Raw genomic sequence first — 19,131 nt, 5'->3', positions numbered from 1 at the left:
GGCGGTGAATATCTGAGCTATGAATTTGATGACCATCTGAAAGAATATGGAATTCTATCTAAATTGACTCCTCCTGGAACACCACAATGGAACGGTGTTTCGGAACGGAGGAACATAACCTTGCTAGACATGGTTAGATCAATGATGGGTCAGGCCGAACTTCCAATAGAATTTTGGGGACATGCACTAAATATAGCTGCACTCACTATAAATACAACTCCGTCTAAAGGTGTTGAAAAGACTCCATATGAGTTATGGTTTGGAAAACCTCCAAATGTGTCTTTTTTTAAGATTTGGGGATGTGAAGTATACGTCAAACGATTAATTTCAGACAAACTTCATCCAAAATCTGACAAATGTATCCTTGTGGGCTATCCAAAGGAAACAAAGGGGTATTACTTCTACAATACATCCGAGAACAAGGTGTTTGTTGCTCGAGATGGTATCTTTTTGGAAAAGAATCACATTTCCAAAATGACAAGTGGGAGAAAAGTAGACCTTGAAGAAATTCGAGTCGAATAACAAACTCTAGAGAATGCTCAAGATGACATTCAGGATGAAACTTCTGGTGAGAATCATGGTAAATCAAGAAATGTAACCCCGCATAGATTGCAAAGATATAGATCTCAACCGGAAAGGAACTTAGGTATTTTGACGAACGAGAGCTATGACGTTCTATTACTTGAAAGTGATGAACCTACGACTTACAAACAAGCTATGACGAGCCCTAGCTCCAAGCAATGGCATGAAGCCATGCAATCTGAATTAGACTCCATGTCTAAGAACCAAGTATGGGATTTGGTCGATTTGCCAGATGGCTACCAAGCCATTGGAAGCAAATGGGTTTTCAAACTAAAAAAGGACATGGATGGAAAACTGGAAGTTTTCAAAGCTAGATTGGTTGCAAAAGGTTACAGGCAAGTCCACGGTGTGGATTACGATGAAACCTTTTCACCAGTTGCAATGCTAAAGTCTATTCGGATAATGTTAGCAATCGCTGCATATTACGATTACGAAATATGGCAGATGGATGTCAAAACCGCTTTCTTAAACGGCGTTTTAACAGAAACCGTGTTTATGACACAGCCTGAGGGTTTTGAGAATCCAAAGAATGCTAAAAAGGTATGCAAGCTAAAGAAATCAATCTACGGATTGAAGCAGGCATCCAGGAGCTGGAACATACGTTTTGATGAACCAGTCAGTGTCTTTGGTTTCATCTAGAACGCAGACGAATCTTGTGTATACAAGAAGGTCATTGGGAGCAAAATTGCTTTTCTAGTATTATATGTCGACGACATATTACTTATCGGAAATGACATTCCTATGTTGAACCCTGTCAAGATTTGGCTTGGGAAATGTTTTTCGATGAAGGATCTAGGAGAAGCACAGTACATATTGGGCATCAAGATTTACAGAGATAGATCTAAAAAGATGATTGGACTTAGTCAAAGAACTTATATCAATAAGGTGCTTGAAAGGTTCAAGATGGCAGACTCCAAGCGAGGCTACCTACCCATGTCTCATGGAATGACTCTAAGCAAGACTCAGTGCCCAAAAACACTTGATGAGCGTAGACGAATGAATGGGATTCCATATGCATCATTGATTGGTTCAATAATGTATGCTATGATATGTACACGCCTGGATGTTGCGTACGCACTCAGTGCTACGAGCAGATACCAGTCAGACCCATGAGAGGCACCTTGGACTGTTGCCAAGAATATTATGAATTACCTGAAAAGGCACAAAGATGACTTCCTAGTCTATGGTGGAGATGATGAATTAATTGTTAAAGGCTATACGGACGCAAGTTTCCAAACCGACAAAGATGATTTCAGATCACAGTCTGGGGTTTTTCTTCTGCCTCAACGGAGGTGCAGTAAGCTGGAAAAGTGCTAAGCAAAGCACCATTGCGGATTCTACAACTGAAGCGGAGTACATTGCTGCACATGAAGCAGCAAAGGAAGCTATATGGCTAGAGAATTTCATAGGTGAACTTGGTTTAGTCCGCTCCATTAAAGGACCAATAGCCCTATATTATGATAATAACGGAGCTATTGCACAGGCAAAGGAGCCTAGACACCACCAAAGAGCTAGTCAAGCATGTAGTTCGTAGATTTCACCTTCTACGAGAGTTCGTTGAAAGAAAATAAGTCGAGATAAGCAAAATTGGAACTGATGACAACATCTCAGATCCATTGACTAAACCTCTGTCGCAGGCGAAGCACAACTCGCACACTGCAGCTTTGGGAATCAAGCATATTGGAGAATGGCTTTGATGTCCTTGTTTAATGTTTTAAAGTTTTAGAGTTTAATTCTTTGTAAAACATTATTGGTTAATCATTCACAATAAATGAATAGATTTCATTTTCCATTTAATTTGACAAAATATTCAAGATACACAGTCAGGACCAGTCATGTGACTAAGAAATGTCTATCAAGTGAACTTGAATGTCAAAAGTTGAAAATGGTCCCTGGTCGGAGTTTTCTATAAAGACGGACGCATAGAAAACGTTAGACGACTAGAATGCAAGATGACTAGTAGTTCTGTTTCTTGAACTATGTGGACATGGCAATGTCATAATCATTTGCATAGATACTTACTTTGGTAAGACTAGTATCGGACAGACCTATGAAACTTTACTGTAAGAGATGAAAATCTGTCATAAGTAAATTTCATTAAAATTATTAGACACTAAATCCTCAATACCTGAGTAATTTGAGACTACTTGTTTGAGAACTGCTTACTTTGACGTTGACCAACCGTCGCACCGTAAAAGGAGGCTATAAAGGCAACGCTCAGGTAATCACCTATCAAACGAAGTCTAATCTCAAGTTCGCAAGATTGGGATTGTCCTCCCATTAATCGGGATCAGATGCTTAAAAGTTGTACAAGGCCACTCGGAGAGCTAGAAACTGTAAAATGCATGGCCGTGCTCGGATGAATCATAGGCTATGATTATCTATTTATTTGATCAGTTGAACTCTGAAACCGAGAAACACCTCTGACGTAATAAGGATGACAACTCTTACCTTATGTTCAAGAGCAAGCATCAAGCGACAAAGGAATTCGGAAATGCACACTTGTCCCTAAGGACAAGTGGGAGACTGAAGGAAATAATGCCCTTGGACCAAGTATGCATTTAATGTTAAGTCTAATAAATGAGGTTCAGTATTAATTAACATATTAATAATTCAGTGAGATCAAGTGAGCTGAATGCCTAGCTAGAGGCCGCTTCAGTTCAAGTGGAATTAATGATATTAATCCACAGCTTACTCTTGACTGAACCCGTAGGGTCACACAAATAGTACGTAAACGGATCAAGTATTTAATGGCATTAAATACTCCATCTATGGATATTCGGAGTCGACAGATCTTGGTTTCAGTGGGAGCTGAGATCGTCCAAGGCAAGCAAGTGAATACTCCGGAAACGATGATATTGCCGGAAACAGAAATATGGATCGTATCGGAAATATAAATATTATCCAAGTCGTAGATGTTGCCGGAAACGGAAACATGGTACGTATCGGAAAATATTATTGGAAATGGAAATATTGCCGGAATCGAAAATATTGCCAGAAACGGAAATATTGTCAGAATCGGAAATATTATCGAAATCGGAAAATAATTCCGGAAACGGAAATATTAAATATTTATTCGAAACGGAAATTAATTCCGGAATCGGAAATATTAAATATTGTTCGTATCGGAAATGAATTCCGGAATCGAGAATTTAATCGGAAGCGTATCGTACGAATTAGCATCGGAAGAGGCCTGCCAGACGAAGGCCCAGCACGAAGCCGGGCCATCGCCCAGCAAGCCAAAGCGCAAACACACGCCAAAGCCAAGACCAGGCCCAGCGCAAGGGCCAGGCCCAGCCAAGGCCTTGGGCGCGCGCGCAAGGGCAGCGGCGAGCTGGGTCGTGCGCTGTGCGTGGGCCGTAAGGCCTGCGTGCGGTGCATTGCCACTCGTGTGTGTTACTCGGAATCCTAAGGCTACCGGGATTCGTAATATGATTAAATCTAATCCTAATAGATAAAGTTTGTTTAATTAGAGTCCTAGTAGGATTATAATTAAATAGATTTGTATTCTAATAGGATTATAATTCCTTTCCATAAACTCTATAAATAGGTGCCTAGGGTCACATATTTAGATCGAGAATTGAAGTATTCAAAGGTAAGAGTTTGGAACAAAATTAGCCAAACACATGTCGCCTTTTAGCCGAAAATTATTAGAACCTTAAGGGCGATTCTAGTTGGTCAAGCTTAAGGCGGATCCAGACGTGCTGTGGACTATCTACGGAGGGACGACACTTGGAGTCCTAAAGACTTGTTCTTGTTCGGTTCGGGCGCAGCTAGGTAGGGCACGCTACAAAGTGCATGCATCTGAATTATGCTAAATGATTATGTGTAAATAATATGTTTCCTGGCATTAAGGTTTTCCGCATGATTTATGTTTCGCCATATGTATCATAACCTAACAGTTGTTGTGTAACAAGGCCTCTCGGAGAGTTAGATACTGTAAAATGCATGGCCGTGCTCAGAATAGTTAAGGCTTAACCTTCTGCAAAAGTTTGACAGTTGAACTCTGTAATCCGAGAAACACTTCTGGACCTAATAAGGATGGCTTGGATCTTACCTTATGTTCAGTAAGTAACACTAAGCGACAAAGGAATGTGAATGCACACTTGTCTGAATGACAAGTGGGAGACTGAAGGAAATATTTCCTTCACCCAAGGTGCATTAAGTCTAATACCAAGGTTCAGATTAATTGCGAACAATTAATTCAGTGAGATCAAGTGATCGGAACAGCTAGGTAGAGCAATGCTTCCGATCAGTGAGTTCTAATAGATATTAAACTCACAGCTTACTCTTGACTGAACCTACAAGGTCACACCAATGACATGTAACAAATCACCAAATTAAATGAATCGGATATTCATTTAATAGCTTTTCGGGATTAGTTGGAAAACGTATTATACGATACGACCTTGCATCGGAATCGTATATCATATCGTGAATATTCTTAAGCTAGGCGAAACGAATAAATCGTACCGTACGACGGTGATTCGTCGTATACGAAACGATAAATAATATATCGGAAATATATTAATCGCGAATACGAAGAGTGGCCCACGAGCCGAGTGCACGAAGCACTCAAGGCCCATGGGCACGCGCGCTAGGCAAGCAAGCAAGGCAACGACCCAGCAGCGCTGGCCCATGGCCGAGGAGCTGTGTGCGCGCGGGCCAAGGCCACGACACAGCAGCAGCAGCGCGGCCCACGACCCAGCTTGTTGTGCGTGTCTGTGTGGTGTTGCGCGGGGCTTGCTAGCTGGCCTTGCCTTATGGCTTGGTCGGTTAGTAAGGTTATGTAAATAACCTTCTAACCACTTTCCAATATAACACAATTCAGTTTACACACAACCCTAGGAGAAAACAAAGAACCCTAATTCTCTCTGTGCCTCCAAAGTGTGTTCATCCCAAAAGCACAAACTCTTCATCGATTGTCTAAGCTACGATAATCAAGACGGATCTGATCGTGTCGGTGAACCAAGTAGAGGAACGACAACTGGAGTTCTAAGTTTGTGTTCGTTGAAAATTTGTGGAAAACACGCTTCAAACGTAAGTCAGCTTAATCTGTGCTTTATACATGCTTCCTGGCTTTGGGGATTGTGTCCGCACATGTTATTATGTTTAACTGTATTCCCCTACACCAACCGCCTAATAAGGATAATGGTATCGTCATCATCCCAATGGGGAGACACGATTTTGGTGTCTATAGTAAGGTACACAAATAATTGTAAGTACATGTTAGTTTTGGCGAAACTCAACAATACAAGTAAGGAGTCCTTTTATGTCGTGGAAAAACAGATAGGTTTACCTAATAAGTTCTTAGATGTACCTATCAACCAAGAATAGTTTCTAGACTATTAGCAAAGGATTTGCTTACCTAAAATACTTTAGAATTGAGTCTATATACATAATGTGCTTAATTCTTCAATGATTTTAGGATCTTGGATTCATTTTATTCACACCTGCCGGAACACAAAAACTCGAATAAAATGTTTAATAAATATTTAATTATGCATGAATGCTAGAATTTAAGTTTATTAAGAGAAATTTTGAATGGTTATTTATTTGTTTATTCTTTTCAATTGTAGTTTTAACTATGGCAAACAACAAGTCATTCAACATCCGTTCAATTCTTGAAAAGGAGAAATTGAGCGGGAAAAACTTCCTTGACTGGCAAAGGAACTTGCAAATAGTGTAGGGGAATACAGTTAAACATATAACATGTGCGGAACATCCCCAAAGCCATGAAACATGTATAAAGCACAGATTAAGCATACTTACTTTTGAAGCGTGTTTTCCCGAGTTTAGTATCAATGAACACGAACAAAGAACTCCAATTGTCAGTCCTCTATTTGGTTCACCGAAACGTTAACATCCGTCTTGATAATCGTAGCTTAGACAATATTCAAGAGTGTTTTCTTTTTCGGGAAGAACAGTTTTGAGTAGAGAGCAAAACTGAACGTACGCAATTTTCTGAATTAGGTTTTGGGTTGTCGAAAAACTGATTGGGTGTGTGGAAATATAACCTAATATTATATTTAGTGTAACCAGCCAAAGCACAAGGCCTTGACCGGCCACACACCCACACACCGCAAGCCTTGCGCGCAGCCCACTGCAGGCCTAAGCCCACAGCGCAGTCGAGCAGTAGCGATGGGCCATGGGCCTTGTGTTACTTGCTCGCTTCTTGCTGTTGTGCTTATGCGCACCTCGTGGCCATGCGGGGTGGCTTGGTTTGATGCGCTGCGAGCTCGCTGGCTGGTTGGGCCTTGCGCGCATGCGCGCTTGGCTTGACGGGCCGGCAGCTCTGTCGCGGCTCGTATTCGCGACGAACGCCTTACGGCTATTATTTATCGTATCGTACACGACGAATCACCGTAGTACGATACGATTATTCGTTTCGCCCAACTTACGAATATTCACGATACGATATACGATTCCGATGCAAGGTCGTATCGTATATTACGTTTTTTCGAACTAATTCCCGAAAAGATATTAAATGAATTTCCGATTCATTTAATCCGGTGATCTATTACATGTCATTGGTGTGACCTTATAGGTTCAGTAAAGAGTAAGCTGTGAGCCTAATATAAATTAGAACTCACTAATCTAAAGCATTTCTCCAGCTAGCTGTTCTGATCACTTGATCTCACTGAATTAATTGTTCGTAATTAATCTGAACCTTGGTATTAGAATTAATGCACCTTTGGTGAAGGATACATTTCCTTCAGTCTCCCACTTGTCATTCAGACAAGTGTGCATTCACATTCCTCTGTCGCTTAGTGTTACTTGCTGAACATAAGGTAAGATCCAAGCCATCCTTATAAGGTCCAGAAGTATTTCTCGGATTACTAAGCTCAATTGTTAAACTTTTACAGAAGGTTAAGCCTTAACCATTTTGAGCACAGCCATGCATTTTTACAATATCTAACTCTCCGATAGGCCTTGTTACACAACAACACCATATCCTATCAAAGATAGGAGGAAAATCCATTCTTGCAATCTATGAACACTCACTTTGATTCATAGTACGCCCAATAACTGTTTTTATAGCCTCCTTTTACAGTGCGACGTTTTGCTAGCATTAGAGCGAACTAATTCTCAAACGAGCAGACTTAATCACTCATGTTCTGAGGAATGCTTCTAATCACCATTAATGAGAACTACTTATGACATGACTTTAATCTCTTAAAGTGTTCTCATGGTCAATCCGATACAAGATCCAATAAGTATCTATGCAAAAGATTCTGACATCTAGTCAATCTAGTTCAAGAAACCGAACTACAAATTTACTTGCAATCTAATCTTCATTAGTCCTTGGTCGTCCACCTTTCAATGACCTGGATTTGGGATCCTTTGTGACTTCAATATTCAAGTTCACTTATGGGTGTTTCTTTGTCGAAGAATCCATCTTGACATCCCATTTGAATGTTTTGAATCACATGGACTTTTCATTCAATACTAAACCAAATTTAATGAATATGAAATAATAAATTTCATAAATATGAAATGGTTAAACCAATTGTTTTAAACACAGATCTAACAGATGTTCTAAAACAAAACTCATAAAATCAAAGCCATTCTCCAATATGCTTAATTCCCATGTTTGCTACATGTGCGTTGTGCTTCGCTTGTGGCAACGGTTTAGTCAATCGATCCGCGACGTTGTCTTCAGTTCCAACCTTGCAAATCTCGATTTCTTTCCTTTCAACGATTTCTCGAAGTATATGAAATCGCCGCAGTACGTGCTTGGACTTCTGGTGGCTCCTAGGCTCCTTTGCCTGGGCAATGGCTCCGCTATTGTCGCAATATAAAGCCATTGGTCCTTTAATGGAGGGTACAATTGTAATACCTCGTATTTTTCTATAATTATAAATATATTTTATTATATTTATAAAGCATTTCGTTGTATTTATAAAGTATTTTTATAAATTTAATTCCATTTAATGAGAATTAAATGTGTTTTATTTTTATTTAATTTAATTATTAATTAATTACGAAAACCGTATTTTTATTAAATAGATTCAACGAATTTATTTAATCGGGATTTGTTGGGTCGTATTTCGAAAACGAATTTAATTTAATTAAAGCCCAGTTGATGTCCCATGATCAAACCCAACAAAGCTTGCAAGGAGTAAATCTAATTGAGCCCGGAAATAAGCCCAACTCAAACTATCATAACCTAGCCCATATGGGAGAGAAAAACTATAAATAGACCCTCCCATTAAACCCTCACACAAATTTCAGCACTCCCTCACTACAACAAAACACGCTAATTCTCGACGACATGAGCTCGGCGCGGTATGTATATCGTTGGGGAAAATTCTGATCCGCGTGTTTTCTCGACGCTTTTTGGCGCCTTCAGTAGTTGTAGACGACAAGTAGCGTCGAGATTTTCAGTCACATGCTAGGCACGTGGTAGAATAATCTTCTTATCAGGAAAATTTGGGGGAAAAACCCACTCCCACTCTCGTATAACTCTCATTCTCATAACTGAACCCTAGCCTCCCACTACTCATATTCTCTCTCATCAATCTATGTTCTCAAAGAATCACAGATTTACCTCTCAATTGGTTTCATCGACAGATCGAGACTGTATTCGCCATTTTTCCTATGATTAAAGTTTCGTCGAAGGTATTATAATTATTTTTTCTCTTACTTGCAGATGTAAATTGAAATTTTATTTACTTTGCCTTTAATTTGCGAAATCAATAATGTTTAGTTTCTTCATCCTTTGTCCTTCTTCTTCGTACTTCTATTGTTCAATTTTAGTGATTTGATTCAGTATTTGGCATGATTGATTTCGTTTTTTATTTGGGTAATTTATGGGTTCTTTTTATACTTTTGTTGTTACTACTAGATTGAAGGATCGGAAGGTAGCTCAGGCTCTGCCTAGGTAATGCGATTTATTCTTTATTTTTGGTTGATGCTCGTTCATATCCATTCGAGTTGTGGCAGTTGCCTGTTCGTCTCTATTCGATTTTAATTCAGACTTGTGTATTTAGGGTTTATCTTTGAATTTGGGTAAATTTGTGATTACAGAGGATTCGAATAGTTAGATTTAATTGTGAAATTTTGGTAAATTTATATTTGGTGCCTCCAATTAGAAAAAGTTGACATTCGATTGATTGATAACATGTAAATACACACACTTGACTGCTCTTAAAGTAAGAACTAAGATGTGTAGTTTATTCCGATTTTACTCTGTAATTGTTATTTCTTTTGAAAGTGTATGATTTCATGTTTGGAAATTAACTAGAGGGAACAATAAACACATCTTGTCTATTAGTGGTGATAGTTTTGTCCTCTATTATGTCCTGAATATAGTACGTATCTTAATTTTAGCTACTACTTCATACTATTGTTTCAGGCCTTTCTTGTTAGCAACTGACTGCACTTCATACGCTTGTGTTTCAACAATTGGTAGTGATTGGGTAATTGATTGAGTTGGCTTGCTTTGTTGGATAATCAGATTAGTTTAAAGTGCACTTTTGTATTTAGTTTGTAGCTGTGTTGATATTCTGATCCATAAGGACTAGCATAGCCCTTCCCTTGTACCTGAAACATGTATTATTATTTACTATGCGGTATCAGATGTACGTTAAAACATTACAACAGGTAGTGATGGGAATAGTTGTAATAAAAAGAAAATCGTGCTTTGTTTAACCTGAAACATATAATGGAATCATAGGATTTTGGATATATAGTTTGTTGGGTATTAAAAACAACAGGTAGTAATAGGACACTAGGTCATGGTCAACCCTTTTTCCCCAGAAGTATTTTGTGCCTTGCTTGATTTGCTTAGGTTTTGAATTGTTTTAACTTGAATATTTTCTTTGATTTTTCACTGGATGATTAACTCACTGTATTTTTATATGTAGAGTGTGCTTCTTTACCGAGCATATGCTCCATCATTTGCCTTACCGGGTGGAAAAATTAGATTATGAAAGTATGAGATGTGTGCTAGAACTTATTTATACTTTTACGAGACTAGTTATGAGTATCCCAGTTGCATGTATATGAATATAAAGTGTGTAATAGATGCTAGAATCTCTTCTATGAGCCATTTTCAAAATTGATTTGTTTTCCCATCATGGATAATAGTTCATAAATTGATGAAACAATTTGGGTTTTCATATGCGAGCTGAAAGATTCTATGAGTGCTCTGTTACAACTTACTCAAGGAAAAAATAGTAACGCATTACAAACTATAAAAAGCTCGGTGTCATGCTCATTGTCTTCGCTTTTTCTAGTTGATAGGTGCTGCTAGTGCAGTGGTAGAGGGTAATCTAGAAGGCAAATTTTGCAGAGGCAAGTATCAAACTCTGTCGAGGTATTATGTTTTCTAATTCTCTCTACTTTTAGTTTTTAAATTATATGTTATTTTTTCCTAATATTTAAATTATAGTCTGTTATATAAGTGTAAGTCATCTATTAGCAAAGATTTATATCCTCCAATCGTATCAATTGAAATCTTTGAGTTTTTTCCCTGTCCTTTGTGACGAAAATTTCCCCACTTTGCATGGTGGTCACAAATGGGAGCTCTGTACATGTACGAGCTGGTATCATGTTATTTATCTGATAGTATTTCAGTGTTCGTAGATAATGGTTTTAAAAATAAAAATTTCCATCATTTGCTACTCTGTTCTTAAGTGGAATATTGTCTTTGTCGCATTATATTCTGGTTTATCCACGACTTTCAAGGATATGACACCAAAAATTCAAATTTCTTGAATGTTTCTATAATCTATAGTGAAATTATCTTTAATTTGTAATCATGTACTTAGTGCAGACCTTGATTTAGGTGCTTTCCTAAACTAAAACTACTAATGCATAGTTCTATGTATAAACACATTGCACACTGATATATTGTCCGTCCTCAAGCCTTTTAACTGATTTCAATAATCATCTTTATGCTCCGGATATCATAAGATGGTTTGATTCTTTAACTCCCTAAACAAAAAGCAACATTATCCTCGCATTTCCTTATTTGATCAGATATTGGTCTCTTCAATCATAGCTGTAGGTTCAATCTGCAAGTAGCCTCGTAGTCTATTTTGAGTCATGTTCTATTCAATTCTAAATTTTTGACATGTCACTTGTCAATGGCCAGAGGATTGCCTCTGTTCCAGGCTTGCCAACTATGGAGATGGCCAAGAGGCTCAACATAATGAACTTCTCTTGCTATTCCAACAAGGGATTGAATATATACACCGGAGATCAAATTATTTAGTTTTGATTCCATTTCTTTTACATTTTCGCAAAAAGCTATTTAAAAATTATTTCCTTATGATAAATATCAAGGCATGATATTTTCTAATGTAGTGCTAATCACTCTCATATATATTTTTTGTTCACTTTTATCTTGAAATAAAACCAGGTAAAATCCGACAGCCAATGTACCAAGGCCTAACCCTCAAGGTTTTGCCACTTTTTATACCTTGTCAAAATTTGCAGGTTTTGCTCTACCTGATTATCTTGTGCTATTTTCAAAATAGTTTATAAGCATTAAAATGAACTAGATGTAATCATGCTAGTACTTATTCATTGCTACTATTCCTTATAGGTTGTTATTGTAATCTACAGAAATTGACAAGAGAGAAATGGATGACTGCCATAAAGCCAAGGTTGCTAGAAAGGACATCGAGTTGGGATCCTATAATTTGATTTGACACCCCGTTTCTTCTCCACCATTGATTATATATATGTTTTTAGATATTTTTTTTTCTAAGTATTAGGTTTTATATGTACGTGAGGTATTTTTTATGTATCACTACTACAAAATGGAGGTTTTGTCGACGATTATGGCTCGACACCCGGGGTAGAGCGTTGGCCTAAACTTTTAGTTCCGCGTTTTCTCGACGACAATAACCGTCTAAATATTTGTTGTCCTGTTTTGGCGTCGTGGTTGCCACATGCTTCGCACATGGGTCTTAGTTTGGACGTTGCAGGTCGCGTATTAACTTTTGGGTAAAAAAAATTGAACTGTGTTTCTCTTTCTCTTTCTCTCTCTCTCTATCTCTCAACCCTAACCCCATTACTCCGTCACGTTCTCTGCCTCCATAGTTGTAGATCTACTCCTAAGGTTGAATTGTTGTGTCAATTTTAAGATATACGATAGGTTGTAAGTGTATCCAGAGACTTTAAGGTATTCATTTCTCTCCCACGTTCTTAATTTCATGGATTTTTATGTTTTTATTTCAAGTGAAATTTTTTGTTCTAGATCTTTGAATTGAGGTCTTCGGTAGTGCAATTGTTCGTCTTTTCTCTCATTTTCAGTTCTTCTAGTTGTTTGGTATGTGATTAATTCTATGTTTTGATTTGTGTACCTTTTAGGTTTTCTATCCTAAAACCTAAAGGGCGATTCACTATGCAGTGTTTTTGGAAGCTAAAGGGCGATAATTGATGCTCAGAGAGTGCATCTTATGAGGATTTCAAGGTCTTTTCTCTCTCATAATATCCCGTCTACATCACACCGCCTGTTGTTGCTTCTTTTACTCTAAAAATAATTAACTTGTTATCTTATGAATTTGTGAGATTGTAGGAATGCTGATCCTTTTGAAAGCCTGAAGAATGCGCACGCATTGTTTCTTGATAGGATGTCAGTTATACATAAGACATGTTCTATTCATCAGGTAAACTTGTCATATTTATTGACTCAAATTGCTTTCGCAACTTCGCTTTTATACTATTTTCTACTTCAATTTGCATAGACTTGGATCCTGGAGGCATGGGTCTGTTCAGAAAAGAACAAAGATTTTTCTTTGTTAACGTTAATGTCGTGTCCCGGTTGTTCCATGCTTGATTTTTTGGGTTTCCTGCATCCTTAGAATTCTTTGCCTCATCAATATCTATGTTAATTGGATTTTGGAATTCATAGTAGGCATAAATATTTGTCCAAGTGTCAGACTCGGGTTTATGATAAGTTTCAAAGTTTTTGGTCCAAAAAAAGTGTTGAGAATGATTGTTTTCTTGAGGTAAAATGATGTGAGTCACATAGACTGATAGTTCAATCACCCATGTGTCTTTACTGCCACCGAATTTTGTTATCATGCTTCTATTTTCATCTCTTGTTCTGTTGGTACTACTTGCTATCTGCTAAATCTCTCTTCTTACACGATCAGTTTTCAATAATCATCATAAAGTTTTCCAAGTAAATTTCCTAGTATTGTAGCTGAACTTCATTTTATTTTATCAATTCGGTGAATGACAACTACTTCCAGAACCTATGTCAACTATGTTATGGATATTGCTTCAAGAGGACTCTCAATTTCTGCTGTTGGTATATATATTAGCATATAGGAAGGTAGGTCTTAACGTACTGCTCTACTGTAGGTCTCCCCTCTTTTTGAATTTCAATTATGTGTAGGTTAAGGAAAATTATTGGAGTTTACTTGGACTGATTTTGATGAATTTGACTGAAATTTTGTTTCTTGGTTTTGCAATCTTTTATTGTTCAGTTTTTTCTTATAATATTTATTCGATGAGTGAGGATACTAGTATATTGATCGATGTTGCTCCTATGAATTTTGATGTTTCTTTTTTTTTTATTAATGTTACTGATATATAGATTACTGGTATATATTGGACACATTAAAAAATTCATCTGTTTTCTGTTTTGTTAGAGCCATTTTTGAACTTTCCCCATTGATATTATCCTTCATAAAAAGAACTAACATAAGTTTTTTCCATGCTCTTTAATGCTGACAATGTTCAGAACCTGGGCTTGGAAGATTTTCCTAATAGTTGACTTTGGCTTTCAAGAAGACATACATAGATGTCTTTGTCGGGGAAGCCAAGGCTGAGGCAAATGCGAGTTTTCATGAAATTCCAGCTATTTTTCAAATGCGAAATTCAGAAGGGAAACGCTGATATATCAGAGAGCCAAAGCTAGGGGTCATCCGGAAGATCACTATCTGTTGGAGAAGACTTTCAGAGTATTATCTTTGGAATTCAGGTCTGACTTCATGCTTGCAATAATTCTTTTTGATGTTTTTTTATTCCGAATGTCTGTGACATAGTTATCGTTCTTCTCATTTGAAGATTTCTCACGAACTCACAATATGTTGACTGTAGTGGTACACTAGTTCACCATATGTTGATTAATATTGCTTTAGAGAAATACTTTTCTAAACTAGAATTACTCTAAACATTACCTTGTTTATTTTGAGTAATTATATTTAATTTGTACTTATTACATTTTATATTTTTCTTTGAAGATTGTCCAACGTGATGAAGGTGCACTGGGAGAATGAAGACTGGACACTCGAGCTTCATATACTAGCATTTTTAGGATTTAGTTTCTTTTGGCTTTAGTTTTTCTTGGGTTTAGTAGTTACAATTTGTATTTACGATGATGTTTTGAATTCTTTGGATAAGAGTTTGGTTAGTAACATGCACGTATTGTCTATATGGATTTTTGTTAGTAATGTGCATGTACAATGTATTTTAACTACTGCTTGTAAGTTAATTTAAAGTATGATTGAAGATATTCATTCTAAATTCAAGTTTAAAAGTTGCTTTAATTTTAAATTTATAATAAATTTTACTTAAATATGTTTGTATTGTATAAGTTAAAGTAGGCTTACGAATAATTTTGAATGCAACAATAAAATATAATTTTTTTTTGCCAGGGCAGTTTGGTTCCAAAAATGTTATCGATAAAAATATTTGGACACCAGAAAGCGTCGAGATAAGGGATGCAGAACGCGTCAATCATTATGGAAAAGGGAGGGTAATCTAGCATTTGTCGACGCTCAGTACAACATTTTGTACGCATAAAAGCGTCATGATTCTCGACGCCTGAGAAGGATGAAGACGAAGTCAAGCGTCGCGCTTTTCGTCGCATTTTGGCGTCGAGAATTCTCGACTCGCCTTTTCTCGACGCTTTGGCAGAGGCGTCGAGGGAATTTTTAGCGACGCCTCTTTGCGTCGAAAATCAGCTTAAAAAGCGTAGCTAAAACACGGAAGTTGTAGTAGTGCCTCTCTCTCCTCTTTTTCTCTCTCCTTGCGGCACCCTCTCCTCTCTCGTCCGACCAGATTGCTTGCAGCCCAAGGCACTCGTGCCAAGCCCCTTTCCTAGCCTCACGCGTCGTTGCCTCGTCCCGCAGCCCCGCATCGCAGCGCCCTTGCTGCTGTGTTGTGTCGCGTGCCCCTTCGTCCCGCCCCGCAGCGCAGAGCATTGTGCTCACTGCTGTTGTTGTGTTGCGTGCCCCGCGCTAGGGCCCTCTCCCTCTCGTCGCCCTAGCTGCGTGCTGCAGCGATGCTAGTGTGTGCTGCCGTGTTGTTATCGTTGTTGTTGCTCAACGCTCCACACACACAACTTATCAATTGTTGTGTGTGTGTGTGTTGTTGATTGGTGATAATCAATTGTATACTTTTTAAACTTTAATTTCAGATTTTAAATTTGTTTTAATTATTATGATTATTTAATATTTGGGTTATTTAAATTGATTAGGACGATTGTGAACACCGTATTGGTTTATTGTCGTATTTAAATTAAAGAGATTGGTTTTGATGATTGAAATTATTACTTTCAGATGTAATGAATTAATAAAGTGTCAATTTTTGAAGTCAAAACATGGTTTTATTGATAACCTATTGTTAGGGTTTTAATTCCAATTGATTAAGCGATTTATTCACATTATTTAATGACAATTTAAATTATGGGAATAAACTTAAATTTTCAGATTGTTTATAAGCTTTAAAAAGTTGGTTTTTAATGGTTTTAAAGCTAAAAAGTCAATGTTTTTATGTTAGGACTTGAGTTGACTATTTAAGACTATTAAATTAACGATTAACGATTGATTTCTAATTAAACTAAGGGTTTTAGAATTTTAAATAGTTGCTGGAAATTTAGTAAACATGGATAATAATTCAGTTTCTCATTTTGTGATTATAGGAGTTGATTTCTAGAAAGTCGTGATTCGCACAGTGTCCCCCGTACTTAGGTATTCCAGGTACGTACAAGACTAGCATGACCAACCATCCCTTAAGGACTTTGTGAAGTGTATTGAATGCGAATCATGTGAACTTATATGTTGGGTATTCATGTTTGATGTGTAGACAAGCATGTGATTATTATTATTGAATCTATGTGAACGAGCATGTTATGAATTGAATTATTCTTTATAGATTCTGTTGAACTATCATGTTATGGACTTTTATAATCGTTGAATTATGTCAAATATGTTGTTCAAGCTGGTTTGCATCTATGAGTATTGCGCATGCAAGTTATTATTATTATTATGCTATAGTACAGGATGTCTAGCATATATTGAGCCTACTGAATATTGTCGGAGAGCAATATATATTCTACCAAGGGGTAGAATATGTTAGAGAGTCTATGTGAATTGAATTAAGGACAATTCGTGCTAAGGGCACACCCCGCTTGTTAATAGGCAATGTCGGGTTATCTCAAACAGTGTTTTTGAGAAGGAACAATGGGAGTAATTTCACTTGAGTCTATGTTTTATCACATGTCCTAAAGGATTAAAAATGAAGCGTCATTGTTGAATTGTTTATTTTTTTGCATGTTATGTCTTGTGTAGAGTCTTGAGTCGCCTCTAACATAACATACTAATTAACATAAAGTGTAACCCGAAAGAGCTTCAAAACTCTTGGAACGTATATACCTTGAGTATGAACAACGGGGGGAGTCTTGCCGGACAACTTGTACTCTTTATATGATACAAGACGTTGTTTCATTCTTTTTTTTATGCCGTTGTGCATTGGAGTTCCGTCGGTATGGCCCGACTGTCGGTAGTAGCCCGACTTATTATTTGGTGTATGGTTGGCTCCCATCACCCTTTCTTTCCTTTTGAGGATACTTTATTTTTCCCGTTCGAAGCTACTTTTATTAAACTGTGAGTCAAGAGTCGTGTCGAGTCTTGTCTTCATGTATATTTGTTTATTATATGGCTTTTGCATGTGGATTATTTAATTCGTCGAGTGAAGCATGTTAGGATAGAATGTTATTCTAGCTTGTTCGTATTCAGCTTTGCTGACTTCGTGCTTCATGTCTTCTGGTAATGGTCTTTGCCTTAATAACCCTATGATGATCCATCAATTGCATTTGCGTTGTTGGGGAGTAGAATTTTAATAAAGAAGGTTTGTAGAGATAACTTGTAGGAGAAGTTATCATGGGATTCATGTTGAGAGTTTAATCTTCCGTATTTTATAAACTCTACTTTTATTTAGTCATGACTACTACTATCGCTACTATTTATAGTTAATGTATTTTTCAATGGTTTAATACTTTGGTTTTGGGACTCATTGGTTCCAACTTGTTTTAATAACCATTAACTATTTATTTAACATGTTTCGAAAGTTAGTTAATTCCGCTGCGTAATTCTGGTAAATAGCCTTAGTCGTTATCACGGTGGCGGTAATATCTTGGTAATTCCTGTGTTTTAAGTTGGAAAATGTTTTATAAAAAGCAAGGAATTATTAGGGTGTTACAAAGTGGTATACTAGAGCTTAGTTCATTCCTTCTTTGTAGCCAGTAATACTACAAAGTGGTAATCGGAGACTAAGGCTGCTTTGTTGTAATCTATACTACAAAGTTGTATTTGCGGAACTTTAGGATTTTTGAAAATTGTTTTCCTAAAGTCAATATGCTATTTTGAGTACTCAATATTTCGAAAAGTCAAATACCAATTATTTCCAGTTTTTGAAAAATTTATTGATTTTATTTTTAATTGTTTGAATTATTTTTTTTTTCTCGAATTTCCGAATTTTTTCCCTTATCGGAAATTTCCGGATTTAAAAAAAAAAATTAAAAAATTTCGGATTTTCTGAAATTTTTTTTTTAAAAAAAATCATATTTCCGAATTATTTAATTATTTATTTGATTATTTATTTACTTATTTCTTTTATTTATTTTTGAAAATGATCGAATTAATTAATTAAATTATTCGATTAATTATTTTAGTTTTCGATTTTAATTTTAATAATTTCGTGAATATTTGAAGTTATTTATTGAAATTAATTTCGAAATTTTTTAATTACTCTAAGTGAGGAAAGGGTAGATTAAGATGGACATATTTAGACTAAGTATGCATTTAAGTTAAGTATGCATCTTTAATCAAGTGTTTACGTGATGATGACTTGATTATGTGATCTTTTATTTAAAGTTGATCATGTTTAGTTTTCCTTTATGTGATTAATTGCATCACGATTCATGATTAAGCATGTACTTGTGCATTGAAATTGTATGGCTCAACGAACTTACTTTGTTTTTGGAACACTTTAGTAACACTTTGTAGTTGCTAATTTTCAGGATTTAAGATGTTGCTTTCAAAGTACGCAAACCTAGGAAAACTAGAGAAGCTAGACTGTGAAACCCCACACATTTATGTTAAGAAGATCGAGTTTGCTTGCAACTATTTTGCTACAGTGCAGAACCTGCTCGAACTAAGGAAGAAGGATGTTATGGTAGAAATGGTTATTCATTGCTTACCCTCTAGGAACCCATACATAGAGCTTAAGAATCGGTTTCGTGATATGCATTTGGACAATGGTATCCCTAACTATTACAAATATGGTACTCCAGATGGTAGA

At 36.7% G+C, this 19,131-nt stretch overlaps 1 long non-coding RNA gene across 4 annotated transcripts; it reads left to right on the top strand.

The window, feature by feature from the left end:
* Window positions 1-8,844: 8,844 nt before the first annotated feature.
* On the top strand, window positions 8,845-15,063 carry LOC110804588 (uncharacterized). Of its 4 annotated transcripts, XR_008918457.1 has the most exons (7): window positions 8,845-9,204; window positions 10,824-10,903; window positions 11,951-12,027; window positions 12,157-13,205; window positions 13,794-13,876; window positions 14,288-14,527; window positions 14,790-15,063. It is a non-coding gene; the product is annotated as an uncharacterized lncRNA (long non-coding RNA). The 4 variants fall into 4 exon arrangements; XR_008918454.1 differs by lacking the exon at window positions 13,794-13,876 and having other exon boundaries at window positions 8,847-9,204; XR_008918455.1 differs by lacking the exon at window positions 13,794-13,876 and having other exon boundaries at window positions 8,847-9,204; window positions 12,137-13,205.
* The last annotated feature ends 4,068 nt before the right edge of the window (window positions 15,064-19,131 follow it).

Source organism: Spinacia oleracea, chromosome 4 (genome assembly GCF_020520425.1).
Source record: "Spinacia oleracea cultivar Varoflay chromosome 4, BTI_SOV_V1, whole genome shotgun sequence".
NCBI classification, from domain to species: domain Eukaryota; kingdom Viridiplantae; phylum Streptophyta; class Magnoliopsida; order Caryophyllales; family Amaranthaceae; genus Spinacia; species Spinacia oleracea.
This window is presented reverse-complemented; position numbering and strand designations above follow the sequence as displayed.